This window comes from Mesoplodon densirostris, chromosome 4, assembly GCF_025265405.1.
Source record: "Mesoplodon densirostris isolate mMesDen1 chromosome 4, mMesDen1 primary haplotype, whole genome shotgun sequence".
NCBI classification, from domain to species: domain Eukaryota; kingdom Metazoa; phylum Chordata; class Mammalia; order Artiodactyla; family Ziphiidae; genus Mesoplodon; species Mesoplodon densirostris.
Window position 1 is genome coordinate 139,090,057 of NC_082664.1, and position 21,311 is coordinate 139,111,367.

At 39.9% G+C, this 21,311-nt stretch overlaps 1 pseudogene; it reads left to right on the forward strand.

Moving 5' to 3' along the window:
* Positions 1–1,651: 1,651 nt before the first annotated feature.
* Positions 1,652–21,311, forward strand: part of LOC132488176 (small ubiquitin-related modifier 2-like) — a 39,021-nt pseudogene continuing 19,361 nt past the window's right edge.

The window sequence follows — 21,311 nt, forward strand, 5'->3', positions numbered from 1 at the left end:
CCCAGCCTCAGGGTTGGGGGCGGGAGGAGGGAAACTCCAGGTTTCTCCTTTAGTCTCTGTGTAGCAATGTAAATCACCACTCTTTGTTAAATGGAGATAAAATTTTCAAAGCTTAGTGAAGATTCTGATTAGAATTTCTGAAGCCAGGATTCTGTCTAAGCCTCACAGGGTGAGAGTAAAACAATGGATAAAATGACGGAGGCCTGGGTCCCAGAACTGGAGCATTCAGAGGCAGCCTGGTAATATACATAGAGTCAGTCTCACCTAGATTCAAATGCCAACCATACCCATTTCTAATTGTGTGATCTCGAATAAGTGATTTTAACACCTCTCTGAAATGAGAATAAAATCCCATACTTGATACAATTATTGTGAGACTCAATTGAGGTTATATATGTGAAAATTTTTAGCATATTTCTCTGCACATAATAAACACTCAATGACTATTTTTTTCCTCCTTTTCCATTCTTGCAGTGAAGTACCCTACCAGAAAATAGATAATGTAAGGCTGTCGCACGAGAGCTTTCTAAGTACCTTTATATCTAAGGAGGGGCCAACAAGGTAGAGCAAAGAAGGTAGATGCAACTCGCTTCAGCTAGCAAGACAACAGATGTCCTTTGGCAGCTGTTGGAACAAAGGCTACCTGACCCCTTCTGACCATGATAGTGACTGTGAAATAATTTAAAAGGGAATTTATTTGTCCCTTGAGCTACAGAAGTGCGAGTAGGGAAGAAGACAGAAACATTCAACAGTGTTACATCAAACGGATCAGGGCATCCTATGATCTTGCCATTTGGAGGGTCTGTTTTCAGCTGGAGTTTCAATCAGGAAGTTAGGGTTTCAGCCAAACGGAGTAACTGTTTCAGCCAATAGAGCGACATTTAACCATTCCCATTCCCACATCTGGAACACATAACAGGGCAGAGTATTGAACACAGAGTCCCAAGAGCATAAAGCAGAGTAGTCCTAGTATCAGACAAGCCCAAAGAGGGAAGCCTCATGCATTAACACATAATTAAAGATAATTTACAGAGCAGATTAATGGGAACTAGAGTGCCCTAAGCAGTGTAATTTGCAATGATTTGTCACTAAAATTTGAGCTTTAAGCACTTCAGACTGGGACTGAAAGGTGTCATGGAAAGAGAATGGGACTTGGATATTCCTGGGTTTTAACCTCAGCTTACACTTAGCACCGTGAGATGATGGAGACATGATTTAACCTCTCTGAGCTTTGATTTCTTCAACTGCAGGGTGGGAAAATACTCACCTTAAAGAGCTGTTGTGTGGAGTACATGAGCTTGCTTTTAGAAAGTGCTAAGCACAGCGCCTGGCAGAAAGTAGTAACTGGATAAATTGTGGTGGTTGTGAGAGCAGGATGGCAGCTGCTGTAGTGGTAAAGGCCAGCAGGTGGAGAGGGAGTCCTCAAGGTCATCGGTAAATAAAACCTGGAAGGCTATGTCTGAGTCAAAACCACTCAGAGGATGCCAGGACTCGAGGTGGGGAGATTCCACTCAATCAGTATAACCAAACAGCAGGATTAAGGCTAAAAGAGTAGCCTGGTAAAGATCAGGGGCCAGTGGAGGAAGTGGAAGGGAAACAAGTCAAGGATGAAGTGAAAAGGACCCTGGGAAATTACTGAGAAAACGGCTGAATGGGGAGTCAGTCTGCCTGGATCACAGCTCTGACACTAGCTGATCGTATGACCTTGACAGGTCCCTTCACCTCCCTGCACCTCAGTTTCCCATTTGAAAAATGACAGGATTCTATAGTTGATTTGGACCATTCCTTCCAGCCTTAAGCACTTATGAAGCTCTTTAACAGCAACGATGATCTCAGCTGGCCTCATGGATCCTAGCCCAGATGTGCTCAGGACCTGGAGCATTTCCCCTGACCTCTGTATCAAGGCAACTTGGAAAACTGGAAACAACAAAGAGAAAATGGAAGAAATCTATCCTCAGACTTTCCCTAGGACTTTTTTGCCCAGAATTATGAAAAAAAAAAGAGATAAATACCAATACCCTGAAATATTTTATATGCTTATTCCAAATATTATATGCTTTATGAAAGTCTGAAGCTTTCAAAGTCAATAAAACCTATTTTGAAAGAAAAAAATTTGCTCTTCAGGTTTATGTACTTATTTTTTTTATCAATTTATTTTATTTTATTTATTTTATATTTGACTGCATTTGGTCTTTGTTGCTGCACGCGGGCTTTTCTCTGGTTGTGGTGAGCGGGGGCTGCTCTTCGTTGTGGTGTGCAAGCTTCTCACTGTGGTGGCTTCTCTTGTTGGGAGCACGGGCTCTAGGTGTTCGGGCTTCAGTAGTTGTGGTGCACGGGCTCTAGAGTGCAGTCTCAGTAGTTGTGGTGCACAGGTTTGTTGTTCCGTGCCTGTGGGATCTTCCGGGACCAGGGCTCGAACCCGTGTCTCCTGCATTGGCAGGCGGATTCTTAACCACTGCGCCACCAGGGAAGGGAAGCCCTTTGCTTTATGTACTTTTTAAATGTAAAATGCTGCCTGGGAATTTTTCCTCTGAGATTTCTGCAGCAGCCAAAACCAAATATATCTTCTTTGACAAATAACAGTTCAGTATTATGACTAAAAAAAAAAAAATCTTGTCATAAAAATCTAATCTGGGGAAAACACATACTCTGTCTGCATAAAATAACAATAATGGGACCAGTATCTACCATTTCTGTCATTTGTGCTTTTAACTGCTTTACCAACAACTCTATGAGAGGACATGTGATAGACCTGAATCGGCATTTTCCTCTTTCTTTTTGGGTTAAGAAAATTTAAGTAACTCTTGAATCTGACGCAACAAAGACAGTTATCTTTTAAGAATTATCTTTTTCTGGGCCTCCCTGGTGGCGCAAGTGGTTAAGAGTCCGCCTGCCGATGCAGGGGATACGGGTTCGTGCCCCGGTCTGGGAGGATCCCATATGCCGCGGAGCGGCTGGGCCCGTGAGCCATGGCCGCTGGGCCTGCGCATCCGGAGCCTGTGCTCTGCAACGGGAGAGGCCACAACAGTGAGAGGCCCACATACCGCAAAAAGAAAAAAAAAAAAAAAAAAAAAAAAAAAAAAAAAAGAATTATCTTTTTCTCATGACTCCACCCAAAAACCTGAGAAATGTGCTCTACTTGTCTGCCCTTGTATTATCCCTACCTCCTATGATGTTTTTTTCTGGTCTTTCTTTTCCTTCAAAACTAAGCTGTGCTGACTTTTGAATCAAAACTCCAAAAGGTTGCTGACTAGATAAACAAAATAATTAGTGTTAAAGTGATCACAGGGGTTAGAGGCTGGATGTACAGTTCTTCTGGATAATATTTGTATTTTAACAGGATCCTTTATGGTTTTATGTAGTGAATAATCCATTCTAATTATATTATTATTATTTTATTATTATTCTAATGTAGAAATAATTCACTTACTGGAAGCCATTGAAAGATTTTTTGAGAATGTAATACTCTCTAAATGGATAAATGTATTGGTCAGGACTTTGATTGCAAGTGACAAAATCAACTTTCAAACCTCACAATTCCCCTAACAAGAGAAAAATGACTAAAAGACCTCCTAATCAGGTCGTTAATAGTTCTGATTGGCCGTTTAAGTCAGACATCCACTGCTGGATAATTAAACTGTGACCAGGGAAGGGGATCTAGAGGTTGACAGCCTCTATTCATTCTCTAAAGGATATTCTTTACCTTATTTCTCATTCATGTTAATCTGGTTTAAAGTAGCTGAAAGTAGCTGAGCAAAACTTCATTAAAAATTACATGAATTTGACTTACAATGTCTTCAAAGCAGAAGTTATGGTCCCAATACAAGACAAAGCTTTTTAATTTTAAGATATTTAAAATGACCATTTTCACAATGGGATAGTGTATGCATCCACAGACTTAGACACAGTGTTCAACCCTAGCATTCCCTAACCATGGAAACTTGAGTAAGCAGCTACCTCTCCAACCAGCATGGCAACTTTGAGGCTCAAAAGAACTTAGACATTTAAATAAGTTCCATTTCTCCTTCACAGAGCAAAACAAAGAGAACTAAATAGATTTAAATTTACACCTACACAAACACCACCCCCCCACCCCACCCCCCACACACACTCAACTTCTCCTGCTGACATAGAGGAATCGATGCAGCTGGTAATGGATGGGCTTATTCCTTGCTATAGCCCAGACACCACTGAAACTTGACTCAAGCTGTGATGCATTTGACAAGGCCAACATTGCTTGGGGTGATACAGAAGGACTGATTATTTTCTATTCCACTTCCAATTCAGACCCAACTTGCTTTTCTCTCTTGATATGTTTCTTTATTGCCTTCCAAATTCCGATGCTTACTCACAGGCTCCTTCTTTTATTCATGAACATTAAAACCAAGCCATTGTTATCCTAAAGCTCACTTGGGTGTTCTCTAAAAGGGAGTGAGAAGCAATGGTGTTGGGAGGGGGCTGTGAGCAATCACCCACATCTTATTTTGTCCATTATCTGCTGCAATGTCTTAAGCAGAACCACTCCCTCTCAAGCCCTTCTTTTGTGATGATTTCCATAAAGGATGACAGTGCAGCTTGCTTTAAAAAAGAGGAAAAAGAGGCCCTGGTTAATTCCTGTTAGAAATCTCATTTCAAGTTATCCAGATCATAGATGGGAATTTGGTCCTAGTAGAGCCCTCAGCTGACCTCACAGAAGCTTCTTGAAGCTAAAGGCCTTTCAAGCTGTCACCGAAATGCTGACCCACGGTTGTACTCTAAAACACTGCACACAATCCTCTCTGAAAACCAAACCTGCAGTTCGAACATTATAGGGCGATTTCTTCAGCTCTTCAGAAAACAATTGCAAAGCTGCTGCAACACAAATTAACTTCTTTGAAATTTAAGTAATTGGTCAATAAAGTTTATTCTGGATGAATATTGATTTGCCTTCTAGTTTTTTCAGTTTTTATAATACAGACAGCTTTTTCAGCCAGCTTTCTAGTTCTCAGATCTGAGTAAAATTACTGTTCATCCAGAGCTCTCATTATACCCTTTGCAGACCCTTTCTGTTCTTGGTTTTGCACCTGGTCCTCTCCTTGGGTGGCTATGCCAAAAACTGAAACAGATAAGCAAAAAAAAAAAAAAGTGTATAGGGGAGAGCACTGAAAAATCTCTCAGAGGTGCTGAATTTTCATTTTAGCCTCACCTCTTTCTAGCCACTTAATATTGCAGGATCAGCATTCCATATCTGTAAAATGGGCACAGTATTTGCCATTTTACTTCAGTAGAGTAACCACAGGATGTAAACAAAAATACCAGTCATCCTTGGTAAAATGTGTTGCCTGAAAACAGAGAAAAATAACACATGTGTGCATGCACATATGCAGCACAATAAATTTATTTAAAATTTTAGGGTACTTTATATTTTATATTACATGGCCCTTATATTTTTTTTATTTAAAAAGAGAATCAGGATTTACTTTCCAAAAAGTCACAGAAAGACCTGAGAGCTACAAGCACAAAGCTCATTATTTACTGACAGAGTCTATAAATAACCATTAACACAAATGCTATGTCCACACATACATTTCATAAAAATTGAACTTGGGCCTCCCTGGTGGCGCAGTGGTTAAGAGTCCGCCTGCCGATGCAGGGGATACGGGTTCGTGCCCTGGTCTGGGAGGATCCCATATGCCGCGGAGCGGCTGGGCCCGTGAGCCATGGCCGCTGGGCCTGCGCGTCCGGAGCCTGTGCTCCGCAACGGGAGAGGCCACGGCAGTGAGAGGCCCGCATACTGCAAAAAGAAAAAAAAAAAAAAAAAAAAAAATTGAACTTATTTAGAATCATGGAGGAATATTTTCCTTGCTAAAATATTTTTCTTTTATTTTTCAATATGCTTCTTCTACCAAGGCAATCAAAATGTACAAGGCACGTCTTCTTTACAAAGAGAGTTTGGAGGCAAATCTTTTACTGGGGAACCATGACCGGATTTGATTTAATTGTTCCAAAACAAAAACAGTGGACTTCCCTGGTGGCGCAGTGGTTAAGAATCCGCCTGCCAATGCAGGGGTCACAGGTTCGAGCCCTGGTCCAGGAAGATCCCACATGCTGTGGAGCAGCTAAGCCCATGCACCACAACTACTGAGCCTGTGTTCTAGAGCCCACGTGCTACAACTATAGAAGCCCGTGCTCCTAGAGCCCATGCTCCGCAACAAGAGAAGCTCATGCACTGCAACAAAGAGTAGCCCCCTCTCACCCCAATTAGAGAAAGCCCGGGTGCAGCAATGAAGACCCAATGCAGCCAAAAATAAATAAAGAAATTTATTTTTTAAAAAACTAAAAAAAGCAAAAATAGTTTTAAAATGAAAGTTAAAGATCTTTTAACATAATATAGTAAATTTTCTAGAGGTCATCACTTCTCCAGATACCATGCAGTTTGTATTAGCACATTCATTGTTCAAGAGGTTCATTTATTGGCTGGTTCCATGACATGATACTAAGTAGCCCTTCAGTAATGCAAAAGGACACTTATACAAAACTTTTTTTTTTTTCCTTAAGTGATTTCAGGACTAAATTGAATGGAAAATACCTTAAAGCAGCTAGATCTTTCATTTATTTTTTAGAACAGGTTTTAAATATTCTTTACTTTCATTTATTTTTAAATTAGTTTTTTATTGAAGTGTACTTGATTTACAATTTATTTTTAAGAAACAGCTCACACAATTCAATATCAAAAAAACAAACAACCCAATTAAAAATGAGCAGAAGACCTGAACTGACATTTTTCCAAAGAAGACATCCAGATGGCCAAGAGACACATGAGAAGATGCTCAGCATGACTAATTATTAGAGAAGCACAAATCAAAACCACCTCATACCTGTCAGAATGGCTAACATCAAAAAGTCTACAAATAACAAATGGTGAGGACATAGAGAAAAGTGAGCCCTGTACACTGTTGTTGGGAAGGCAAATCAATGCAGCCACTATGGAAAACAGTATGGAGATTCCTCAAAAAACTAAAAGTAGAACTACCATATGATCCAGCAATTCCACTCCTGGGCATATATCTGAAAAAAATTAAAATGCTAACTCAAAAAGATACATGCATACCAATGTTCATAGCAGCATTATTTACAATTGCCAAGAAATGGAAGCAACCCAAGTGTCCATCAATAGATGAATGGATAAAGAAGATATGGTGTGTGTGTGTGTGTGTGTGTATATATATATATATATATATATATATATATATATATATATATGATGGAATGTTATATAACCATAAAAAAGAATGAAAGTCTGCCATTTGCAACAATATTGATGGATCTAGAGGGTATTAGGCTTAGTGAAATAAGTCAGACAGAGAAATTCTTTGCTTTTAAAAAGCAATGTGTAGGGCTTCCCTGGTGGCGCAGTGGTTGGGAGTCTGCCTGCTAATGCAGGGGACACGGGTTCGAGCCCTGGTCTGGGAGGATCCCACATGCCGCGGAGTGACTGGGCCCGTGGGCCACAACTGCTGAGCCTGCGCGTCTGGAGCCTGTGCCCCACAACAGGAGGCCGCCATAGTGAGAGGCCCGCGCACCGCAATGAAGAGTGGCCCCCGCTTGCCACAACTAGAGAAAGCCCTTGCACAGAAACGAAGACCCAACACAGCAAAAATAAATTAATTAATTAATAAAGTCCTACCCCCAACATCTTCTTAAAAAAAAAAAAAAAGCAGTAAAAAAAGCAATGTGTAAAAGACCAACCAACGGTGAATAAAGAGCAGCACAGACAAGACTTACATGGTTATAAACAGGCACACTGAGCAGGGCAGTAGAGTTGGCTGCACTGAAACCCTAACCAGGTCTTATGCACACACAGAGAATCAGTAATTCTTATTACAGTCCCAGAGAAATTTGATGGAGTAACACATCACAAAATTAGAATTTGGGGGGGGGGGAAGGGAACAGGAAGTCCATGTACCTGACTCTCCATTTCAAAATCTGATACCTAGAAACTATCAATGTTGATCAAGGTGAAAGAAAATGCTGTGTATGAAGATGCTTTATAAACTGTAGAATCATGTGTAAATGTGAAATACCACTGCCAAGTAGATTTGGGCACTTCAGAGGACATTAGCTTTGGTTAAAATTTGGCAGTAAGGAGATGATAATAATCAGCACAGATGAAGTTTCCAAGTAGTCAATTATTATTCGTTTCCAAAGGATCTAGTCCCTCATCATGTGGCACATGTATGCTCAGTTCAAATATTGAAACTGCAGTAATCAGAACACAAAATGAAAAACCAAATATCACATAAGAAAACAGGAAGACAATTTTCATGGGTAAACAGATGTGGTATAGTCATAAAGTAGAATCGTACCTAGCACTATGGACGAATCTCACAAACTTTTTATGAAACAAAAGACGCCAGATACAAAAGAGAATATACTGTATGATTCCATTTGTATGAAGCTCAAGAACAGTCAAAACTAATCTACAGTGACAGAAATCACTATATTTGTACGGAGGGTGGAACAGATTACACTGGAGGTTGAGTAAAGAGACTCTCTGAGGTGAAGGAAAAGTTCTATATCTTTTTGGGAATTATTTATACAGGTACACATGTGCTAACCCTCATCTGATTCTCCAGTTAAGTTCTGTACATTACTCCACACACATTTTTAACCTCAATATATTTTTAAAAGGTGAGCACTCCTCTCCTCTCTCCTTTTCTCTTCCAGTTTCTTCTCCTTCATCTGTCCCTCTCCCTTTCCCTCCTATCCCCTCCTCCTCTTGGTTTCTCCCTCCCTTCCTTCTTTTCTTCCTCTTCTCCTCCTTCTCCTCTCTCCTCTCCCTCCCCCCCCACCCCACAAAACACACTAGCCTTTCTGTTTAACCTCATCTCTCTCAATCACCTGTCCTAGTCCCTGAGGAAGTAAGTCTTTTCTCTTTAATTTCTATGAATATTGACATAGGTTTTAAGCTGGATTAAGCATAAGCAATCCTCTGACACTCAGAGCAGAAACCTCCCTGAACTACTTTCTGTCTTCTCTGAACCTGGGATCCTAAGAGCTTCTGCTCACCCTGAGGGAGGGAACATGGCAATGAAGGGATTGATGGGGCAGGAGACATTGGAGAGTGTTAGGTCAAAGAGATCAGGAGTTTTTCTAGCTCTTCTATAAACTACATGTGGAACACAGAAACATGTTTGCACAATTCATCTAACCAAATTCAATAATTATCTTAAGAGGACTTATTTCACCTGGACTTTTTGGCATGTTACTATATTATCCCACAGGGAACTTATCTTGACAACTTCCTAAATTATCCAGGGAGCCACTTCCAGAATCTTTAAGACCCAGCAAGTTACTCACAAGCTTAACTCAACCACTGATTTAAATTATTGCACAGAACGGTTTAACAGCCTGAGATCTATACTTTAGTGAGTGAGCAGTCTTTTAATCGCCACAGAGTTAAGAAACATCCCCCACTGAAGTTGTTGGATCTTAAACCAAGATAAAATCCAAACATGAAATAAGTTGCCTCAATGGTTCCTGAAGAATAAATATGCCATAGTTGGACTTACAGAAATACCATTGTTTACTCTTCTGTTCAAACCACCAAAAATCCCATTTATCTGTTGTCTATCTATTTACCTACCTATCTATCTACTTACCTACCTACCTACCTATCTACCTAGCTACCTATTCCATTAGACAGCAAATGGTGAAACAGTTAACAGTGGTTATCTCTTACTAATCATAGGAAGCCTTTTTTATCTCACTCACCTCTGAATTTGCTTTGCTTTTACAGTTAGTATATTGTTTGTGTAATCACAAAAAAAGACTGAAGGTGTAATAAAAAGTAATTCTACAATGAAACAGAGATGAATGGGTAATAATAACAGTCTATACTCACTTTGTTACCCATACTTTATAAAAAAACCATAAACCTGGCCATACCTACCATTCGGAACAAAAAGCCACTTGAGCCAGAAAGCCCTGACATTGACAGTAGTCTCTGCTCTGGTCATTTGATTTCCAAGAAAACATGTTGTGTGAACACTAGAAGACATGAGGCTTTTTTATAGAAGAAACCAATCCATATCTATAGCATTTTCTTAATATCTAAACATTCTGGTTTTATAATGTGGTAGATAACGTGGGGCAGCTGCATTGCCAGGCCTGTTCACTATTCCTACAAAGAGTAACATACCACTGAGTCAATCCTTCAAGCCTTCATTTTCAACATAATATTGAAATTAAAAGTTTCAGTTTGAGAAGGGCTCAATTAAGAAGGTACCTCCTTGAAACTCAGTGGAAGTTTTAGTACTTGAACTTAAAGGTTTTAACTTTCCATTGAATCAGGAAAACAGACTCCAATGTATTAATGAGTGAGTTTAGCACCAATTTATGCCAAGATGTCTATGCATATTGAACTTCAAAATGCAACATAAACAAAAGCTGAAAACACTCATGAGTAATTCAGATCACATTATGTGTGTTAGAGTAGAGAAAAGAAAGATATTTTATCTTGAACGGAAAACATTATTTAGCATAAAAGGCCATTATGTGGGACTAGAGCCAAACAAAAGCATTAGAACACATGTCCTGTGCTCAGATACCTGAAAGAACTTCTTTAATAATTTAAATTGACATGGCATGTGAATTAGTGTCCCTCCTCATCCCTTATTGTTCCAGAGAAGTAACACTGAGTCTCCAGTAAAACAACGGTCCATGGACTGCTTGCATGTGTCAGACACACAAATGATAAAAGGCATGACCCCAGATCTCTAGAGCTTGAGTAAGGAATGCTACAACAGAAAAAAAAAAATTGGAGAACGCAGGACAGTGCTAAATTGTGTAGTGCAGACCACAAGAATTATTGGAGACGTATAACTACCCGGGCCTGCAAGGAAACAAAAGGAACACTGATTTCTTGATTCTCACTTCTTTCTGCTTCTCACTGCCAGATCCATCGTCCCAAAGTGAGGCTCCAATCACATCACTCTTTCGCTCAAAAACTTGAGTGTCTCCCCCATGACTTGTTTGTTTGAAAATCTTTCCACTGACCTACCACTGGCCTCCAAGCCACCTTACCAGCATCCTCCTGCTATACCCATCACTCAGAAGCCTTCAAGGTCTAGGGAGGCAAGGAGAAATGTATAGCAGCCTGTTAGAAACTAAGAGAAAATGAAATCTAGACAAGACCCACCTAAAAGCATTCATATTATAATTAGAAAAAATAATCTTATGCTGGTCAAACAAAATAAAACTGTAATCCACAGTCAACCTGCTAGGTCACACACTGCACCACAGGGAGGCCATAGTAAGCCTTTTACCTGAGTGCTATTTGCCTTTCTCTTTGTTTTTTCTTGCTTTTTCCCCTTGGCCTTCAATGCTCATAATTCCACATCTTCACCTTCAGGGCCATCTCCTTCCTCCAAGAAGCCTCCCAAATCCCCTCAAACCAATGCAATCTGTCCTTTTAAGTTTCATAGCTATAGCATTCATATAACTTGTTCTCATAACAATAAAATTTGTACACTTACGTGATGTTCTTTACTAAGTAGAAAGAAAGTTCCTTGAGATTAGGGATTTTCTTACTCATCTCTAGGTACATTGTGTTAGGTGTTCAACACATTTTTTAAACTTCTTTTTATTTTTCTTTTGAAGTATACACCACTCGTTTGAAAAGCAAGCACAAAGATAGGCCCTGTTTGTGCAGCCACCATGGCTGCAGAGAGGAATGTCAGGCAGTTTTGTGTTTCAGTCACTGTATGGCAGCAGCTACACATGGAATATTTTTAGGCCAGCTTTTTAAAACTCTGAGTTAGGGTAAACAAAACAAGAAATAGTATCACCTTCATCCAGACTCCATCGGCATGTCTGAGTGCCTGTTCCCAAAAGGGCCACCAATAGATAATAGACAAACTAAACTAAAATTACAACATGAGGGAATATTTTTTAAAGTAATGCTCATGTTGCTGACAATCTATGTGAGGGAGGAAGTCATGGGCACATGAAATGATTTTTTAAATTAGTTACATGGCAACTAAGGAAATGCCAAGACAGTCTACGTGGGCGTGCCATGTGCGTGGTACCAGCAGAAGGTGGCATAAGTTTCACAGGGATGTGAGACCACTGAGGACTGGGCTGGACAGGTAAGTCTTTGGGAGGTGGGATGGGGTAGAATCTGAGGTAGGTGTTGAAGACTATGTAGGGTTTGGATATAGAGGAGAGTAAAGAAGGCATTTGAGGAAAGTTCTGATGTGTGGCCTTGACAAATGTGCCTGCCCTCTCTAGGGGAAGGTTCTCCTCTGTATGATGGAAATATCTAGCTGAATACTCTCTCAAGTCTGATGTCAACAACAGGAGTAAAGCCATAGTGCATGGTGTGTCTGGAGTCAATATGCCATACAGGTTAAAGTCACATGGACCTGGGCTCCAGTCCTGCTACTGACACTTTCCACACATGTGGCCTTAGAAGAACTGTGTAACTGAGTTAAGCCTCAGTTGCTTTCATCTATAAAATGAGTATAATACTGACAATGCATACTCCATTGGATTGTCAGAGGACTAAATGAGATAATGCATTGAAGTGCTTTGTACGGTACATAGGATCTTAGATGCTCATTAAATTTAGCTATTATTTTTATTAGGAGAAATATGCCTATCTGAGAACTTGTAAGAAAATAGTCAGGCTTTTACTGTTTTCTCCAGAATTGGGACTACAACTTAAAGCTAGGGACAGACAGCTGACAAGAACATTCTGAAAACTCTTGAAAGAGCAGACACCTCTTTAAGGCTTTTTAGAGGTAACTGATAAGCCATCTCATCTCCCCTACAGCCAGCACCTCATGACAACTGTCCCATCCAATCCACACAAGCAGAGGAATGTGCAATGGAGGGGGTGGGGCAGTGGAGGAAATGTCAGAATGTAAGTCATCTGCCAGGGCAAGAGTTTCATATTATTTTTCCTCTCAGTTCCCCATGAAGGGGGAACAAGGAGATCAATCCTCCCTTAAAGCCAAGTGAGAGGGCCTTCAAGAGGTTCAGTCTGTATATAAGGGTAAATGGTATTCATCCCATGATCAGAAGTAGGTTTATACATACTTTGACCTGAGGAAAAAGACAAAGAGAGAGGGTGGGGAAGGGGGAAGGGATGCAGCCATGGAGCAGCTCAGATGCTCACAATTTGACAGGGAAAAGCTGCTGTGTGGTTTCCTGTGGGTCAGATGGATGTCATGGAGAAGGAGCCAAGTGAAGCCATCCTGCAGGAAACAGAGGAGGGTTCCTCCAGCACCAAAGGCTGCAGGCATACTGCTTTGTCAGAGACTGAGACAAATTAAGATCTGAGGAAAGGAAGATCCAGAATGGACCTTCTCCAAGAACCCCAGCCTCCACAGGGAAGCCCATACACTCGTAGCTCCCTCTCGCGGACCTAACACTGGGAGGTCTGAAACACAGACAGCGTTGATGTTGAGTCAGTGTTAAGAGTAATAGGGGCAGCCCCCGAGGGAAGACCACGCCAACAGCCACACAAGGAAAAGGGACTCATCCCTGACCTTCTCCTTACTGCTTAACACCAGAGGATCTAGAATCAGAGGAGAAAGGAAAAGAAGAGGGCAAGAGCAGACAATATCCTACCTTCCTGAAGATCTCCTAGGACACAGATGGAGCCTGTGTTAAGTGGAAGGGAGGAGATAAGACTAGAGTTTAAATTTGTACTAGACGGGACTTTTTGAGAACTAGAGTGACCAAGACGCCGTGGAAACTGACGGAGCTACCATTTAAAGAGCTTTAGCTGGCTGAGGAAAGTGAATGGAGAAAAAATTAGGATTTCACATGCGTGTGTGCCCCCAACAAGGTCAGTTACAAGTATAGTCAACCTAGAGGAATAATGAGAAAGGATATCAGAAAGATAAACTGCATCCAGATTGTGAGAATCTTGATTTATTTGCAATCGAAATTTATCCTGACAGTAACAGGGAACATTCAGTGTTTCAGACCAGGTCAATACAGCCCTTTATGAGGGTTGAATGAGCTGTGGTGTGTAGGGTAGTTTAAAAGATGCTGCACCTAGAGACATGGAGACTGAAGAGGACACTGCTACAATAATTCTGATGACTCTGAGTCACTGGGGCCTACACCAGTGATGCCTATTAAAATGGAATATAAGAGACAGACAGCAATGGTGTTTTACGTGCAGAATTTAAAGATCTTGGCAACCATCTAAATCTAGGGAGTAAGAATAAAGGATAACTAACTTGACTTGAAGTTCTTGAACCTAGATCATGATTACCATTGGCCACTACTCTCTCACCCCACACTTTGCTAGAAAGAAAGAAAAAGCTATGAATGGTGGTCACTTTAAGAGAAAATATGAAGAGCTCAATGTGGCCTAGAGTAGTTTCTCCTTTCCAACTCATCAAAAACTTCTTCACTCCTTATCCCACAACTTCCTCCCAAAGATGCTGTTCCTATCACCGCTAGTCCTCCCCTCCTCTGAGAACGGAGCTGGTACAGCATGGCTGGACTTACTGAATGTTGGGGCAGACGCATGGCTCCCTAAGAGATTTGGCTGTGAGTCTAGAAACAAAAACAATAACCCAGATTTCCTGACTCTTCGATCAAAGGTCACTGTAGCACATCACAATACTTGTTCTGTGTGTTCACCCTAAAAGTGGGAGGTTTGGGGCTTCATCTACCCCATACACCCAATGCATGAACACTCCCAACACCACCAGCTGCAGAAACCAGCAGCAGAGAAATTGTTTTCCTTCACAATTTTGGGTGGGGGGCGTGGAGAAAGGGATGCATAATTACAAGTTGAAGAGTTAAAACACAAGCACTCACCACCCTGACGATCACTGTCTAACCCTAATGCCTTCCACTGGTAACAGGCTTGATGTATCATCTTGCTTCAACTGAGATACTTAGGTTAGCATGTAGAAGACACAAGTTCTATTTCCAATGCCTGGAGTTCAAAATTTCAGACCTAAACCAAAGCCACAGGCTCAGTCCTAGAGAGTCTCATGAACATCTGCTGACCCCTCCCAATTTCATCCACTTATTCAGTCATTCAAAATATATTTATTAAAGGCCTACTCTGTGCCAGGCACTGTGCTCTTAACTATAATAGAGCAATAAGCAAAACAGACCTGATCTCAAGGAGCTCACAGCCTTGTCAGGAATGCATCAAAGACATAAAAGCAGAATGTTATACCTGATATAAATGAGCAGAGGTGGCTATGGAATTGATCAGCCAGCAAAGACTTGGAGAGTCAGGGCATGCTTCCTAAAATTCAGGCATAAGCTGAAGGTGAAGAAGAAGAAGTCAACCAGGGAGAATCAAGAGGTAAGAGTCCCAGCAGTACAAAAGCTTCAAGGCAAGAATAAACATAGCTGAACACGGGATGGGCATGGAAGATCAATTAAGTATCACTGGAACCTAGAGAATGGAGGGAAGGGAAGGGGTTGGCAGGTGTAGTGGGGCAAAAACAAATAATACAAATGAATGCACATGCAAAACAGAAACAGATTCACAGACATAGAAAACAAACTACTGGTTACCAGTGGGGATAGGAAATGGGAGAGGGGCAAGTTAGGGATAAGGGATAATAGCTACAAACTACTATGTATAAAATAGATAAGCAACAAGGATATATTGTATAGCACAGAGAATTATAGCCATTATCTTGTAATAACTTTTAATGGAGTATAATCTGTAAAAATACTGAATCACTATACCATACACCTAAAACTAATATTATAAATCAACTATACTTCAATTAAAAATAAGTAAATAACGGATTATAAAACAAAATTATACTTTACAACTGCAAAAAAGAAAAAGAAAAGACATTCCAGGAGCCATATCATAAATGAAAGCTTTTGTAAACTAATTCGACAAGGAATTCAAAGGCCACACACAGCAGTCAAATTTATTTGGGGGGGGCAGGTAACTTTGTAGGCTAAATGAGAATGAATCAGAATTAGAGAAGAATATGACTGGCAACTGGGAGAACAATTAGGGGGAACAAGGATGGTTGGTGGTAGTAGGGCTGGAGAGAAAGGAAGGGAATAGATTATGAAACTATCGTCAAGAGGGGTTGGCAAACCATGGTCTTAATTATACATGAGGAATGAAAGAAGGGATGGAGCCATCCCTGAGTAGATGTATGTCATGCTGGTTCAGAGCAGAGGCTCTAGTTCTCTCACTCGTTAGCTGCGTGACCTTGGCGAAACTTCGTAATCCTCTGCCCCTAGGTTTACTCATTTGTAAAATGGAAATAAGGACAAGGCCCACCTTATAGAGTGATTATGCAAATTAAATGTGATAATGCACTTTAATAAAGTACTCAGCTATTAGCTGGCACATAGTAGATGCTCATATTAGTTAGGACGTAGGCTCACCTGCTATAACAGCATCCCCAAATTACAGTGTCTTAAATAAAATAGGGTATATTTTCTTTTAAATATCCAGATTTAAGCAGTCCAAGGAAAGTTAGCTAGATGGACGAGGACTCTTTAATCTTGTTGCTCTGTCATCGTTAAGATGATTCGCTCACTTACATGGTCCAGGCCACCTCCATCCAGTTAGCGGGGAAAAGAAGAGAGGTGAAAAAGATGTAGAGCTAAAATTCAGGAGTTGTGTCATTATAGATAAGGAGAGGATGCATATCAGGAGACAACAGCTAGGAATATTCAATGTTAACATGATATAGAGACAGAAATCAACTGCTTGAATGAGAGGAGAAAAGTGGGAAAAAAGAATTTCTGGTAGGTGAGACTTGGTAAACTTAAGACATAAAATATTTCCAATGTTCCTTTGAAGAAGGAGGACTTAGATGAAACAGTATTATATAAGGATAATGAGGAACCCAAAGGACTTGATCTCCATGTAATAGGGATATTGAGAGAATTAAAGTATTTGGAACAAAGCTACAGGAACCACCAATTATTATTAATGAACTGTTTTTAAGGAGAGGGGAAATATATTCTAATACTGAGAGAAAAATGAGTAAGCTCACAACGGAATTTCTAAGTACTCCCTTTCTTATGGAGCAATGCATGATATCGTGGAAAGAAATATTAATGATTTTCTTCTACTTATAAGATGTCTTCTAAAGAAAACAAAGTCATGAATATTTACTCCAGTGTATGAACACTTGCTTTTAGGTAGCTCATGAGACACGTGATATCTCACCCGAGAGTCACAGGACCTTGAAGCAAGTGGCATTTGCCACTTCACGATGGCAAAGGTTTGCCACCCCCATGTGGCAGTCCTGTGTGACTGCAGGGATTGCTGATCTTAGACTGCCCTAAACTTCATGCCTTCAAATCCCACACCCTGATGCCTCTGTACATCATCCATCCAAAATGGTGGACTATCAGTTAGCTTTCTGTCTTTGTTTTTAAATCTGGCCCTCAGTGAAGTCTCTATAGAAAACCTCAAAGAGCATTTCTGCCCCCCTGAGTAATGGAATGGAGTCTCTAGAATTTATTTTCATCCCTCCACACCAGTCATTTTTAAGCTCTTTATGGTTTGGCCAAAAGCAAAATCAACAATGCTAACTGCCTGTGGTTTAAACAGGAGGAGGTATATGACTTTTTCTGGACAGGGAACTATCCCAAGTAAGAATACGTTGTATTGTACATTGAGCCGGAGATAAAGACCCTGCGGGAGCAGGGTGCACAGGCTATTCTGACCCCTGCAGCACAGTTAACACAACCTCCAGATCTAAGAAAGATAACCCAGGGGCTGATTTTCAGATGGATTCTTGTACCTACTTTCTTGGTTTAACTTAGTCCTCTTATTATTAAAGGACCATAGACTACCAGTTCGAATGGACCCTGGCTGCAGTTTTCTGTTGATCAGTTCAAGCGTATAATGCAATTGCTTTTCCAATGGCTCCTGAGGTGGGAGTGAATTGAAATGTCCTCCAACCCATCCTGCCTGCCTGCAAATCCAGTAACGTGGTCAATGGAAACTTCTGGGTATCAGAGAGCAGCAACTTGGTCATTTTCTATTCATAGACAGATTAATGTGATAAAGATTTGTAATTTAACCTTGAGCAAGGAGGGAAAGAGTGCATCTTTGCAAAATAATGTAAGGGTTTCTATTCTACAGGAAATAAGATACACATCATGTTAATGGGAAGGAAGGAAGGAAATCAATCTTCACAGTGGCAAGCTGTGTTTATTCTTAGATACTTCAAGAAAAAACAACCACCATCCACAGGACCAGAGCTCTCCTCCTCCCCCACCCCCTCTCAATTACTCAGACCCATCTGCAGAGTTCTGTCCAGAAGAGAAATCCACTGACTTTTAGAGGATGACTTGAGGCTTTGGGATTAGTAAAGACCTAGTTATAAAGTAATTTTCAGTAATCCAGAGAGAAGTGAGAGCACAAAGAGAGAGAAGGCAGGATGTGGTTACCTCTGAAGGTGTAAGAAAGGCGTAGGTAATGGGAGCAATTTCATCAAAATCCAACACTATTCGTGTTTTATCCAATGTAAAAATTTTGTATTTTATAGAAGTTTTAGTTTTCATTCCTATTAGTATGACCAACAACAGCATGTTTTCTCATGCTATTGTTTATTGGTAATTTGCATTTCTTCTTCTGTAACTGCCCATTTACATCCTTTGATGTCCAGTCTGATGTTAAATAATAGTAATGAGAGTGGATATGGTCGTCTTTCTCCTAAATTTACTGGGAATTCCTCTAGTATTTCTCCATGAGTATAATTTCTACTGTTAATTGCTGATTAAAAAAAAAAACCTTCAAATTAAGCAAAATTTTAAAATTTCCAAGTTACTAAAGTTGTTCCCCAGAAATGGATGTTGAACTTCTTCAAATGGCCTTTCTAGCATCTATAATATACTTTATCTCTGTAATTACTGATGCAGTGAATTACTTCAATAGATTTCCGAACGTTGAACCGTCTCTGCATTTGTGAAATATGGTGTAACGTTATTGTAATATTCTTCTAGATTAGATGGCTCTTTTTAATATTTTTGCTTCTATGTTCATTTATCAAATAAGTTTGCGAATTTTTTTTTGTGGACCACTTTCAAAGCATGAATTGCTTATTTGTATATCTTTATCTATACTTTGCAATAGCTTAAAAATCTCAATTTCTTGTGCTTTGAAGTTGGATTGGATTTATTGTCCAAACATTTGAATCTTGTGCCTATGAGCCAGGGGTGAGATGGAGGAGAAAGCTCTTTGACTATCTTTCTTTATAGTTTCTACCAGTTCTTGAATCCAAATTGCTATTTTTTTCAGGAAGGTTATTCACATCTTTTATATTTTCAAATTCATTGGTATAAATGTATAGTTAATATTCATTTTAAATGATTATTCATTATCTGAATAAATACCTCCTCATTACTGAGGTTGCATATATGTGTTGTCTTATACCGTCTTTTCAAAGAAATAGCTCTGATAATATTTTTTATTTCCATTTCATTAATTTCTGCTCTTCAGTAATTTCTTTATTCTTACTTCTTTAGTATTGCAATTTATCTGCCTTCTGAGACTGAATGTACAGCCCATGTATTTTGATTTTTTTCTTTTGAAAAAGAATATAAAGGTTTAAAATGCCATTTATTAATAAATATTAATCTATTATTACAACTGTGACATAATAACATCATAATTTCAGAGCACTGAAGAATAACAATTGAAAAGGTTTTTTTTTTACTACCCTGTCTACCACATAGTTTTTTACTTGCCTTTTTTTTTGGTTGTATTGGGTCTTCCTTGCTGCACTTGGGCTTTCTCTAGTTGTGGCGAGCAGGGGCTACTCTTCGTTGCAGTGCGCGGGCTTCTCATTGTGGTGGCTACTCTTGTTGCAGAGCATGGGCTCTAGGCGCACAGGCTTCAGTAGTTGTGGCACGTGGGCTCAGTAGTTGTGGCTCGCGGGCTCTAGAGCGCAGGCTTGGTAGTTGTGGTGCATGGGCCTAGTTGTTCTGCAGCATGTGGGATCTTCCCGGACCAGGGCTTGAATCCATGTCCCCTGCATTGGCAGGCAGATTCTTAACCACTGTGCCACCAGGAAAGTCTTACTTGTCTTTTTAACCTGAGTTTTTAGAAGAGTTTCTTTTTAAAAATGATTTCTTTGTGGTTATTTTACTGTCTGCCTTTGCTTTGCTTGTTTTGTTTTTACCATTTTTAGTCATTGATTTTTTTGCCCTATTGCTTTTTAGGTTCGGGATTTATACTTTGGGGAATTTATTGACATTTTTCTTTTCCCCTAATATGTAAACAATTTTTTGTGTGTGAATGTTTCATAGTCAACCAACTTTTAAGTGGAGCCAACTTTTAGCCAATTTCTATATTTACAATTAAAAAGAAAATAAACAGATAAATAGAAATATAATTTTAGATACTTAGATACTTACTTTAGATATTTTCAAAGCTATATCAAGAAAAATATAAGCTAGGATTCAACATAGATTTTGATGGATCATTAAATTATGGAGTTCAGTGGTTCTCAAAACCTGAGCCCTTATCATTCTTCTACCTTCCTACCTAAGTCACTGGTACGGATTGAATTGTGTCCCTCCAAAATTCATAAGTTGAAATACTAAGCCCCAGTACTTCAGAATGCAACCTTATTTGGAGATAAGATCTTTCAAGAGGTGATTAATTTAGAATGAGTTGATTAGGGTGGGGTCCTAATTCAATAGGACTGGTGTTATTGCAAGAGGAAGAGACACCAGGGACCTGTGCACAGAGAAACAATGAGAAGGTGGTCATCTACAAGACAAGGAGAGAGACCTCAGGACTGGGAGAAAATAGTTCCTGTTGTTTAAGACAACCAGTCTGTGATATTTTAGTATGGCAGCCCTAGCAAACGAGTACAATCACCCATGGACCACAGTTCTCACCACACCTTTGTAACTGAGGCTAAGTGCATTGGCTACTCATCAGTCACACCTCCACCACTGCTTTTCTTGGGGTAGAGACATTGTTCTCAATAACCATGTCTTTATTAAATGTAGAAAAACAAATAACAGTCCAAGTTTGATCACTCATGTAACTTGTCTGTTCCCAGTAGACATGAACTCATTCCTTTAATTTATTCATCCCTTCCTCTCTGCTTGAAGTTCACCACACCCACATCTGAACGAACAGGTCAGTAGGTGGTCCAAGCCTATGAAATCAGGTCTCCTGATTCTTGTTTCAATGCCCTTCCCTACTCTCTACACGACTCATTTTATAGACTCAACAATTTTTCTAGAGAATTTACTTTTCTCTCCAACTCTACAAATAGAACTGCATGATAGTTAAACAACTGTCCTTCAAGCTTTTGTGACAATGACCATTTCTGAAG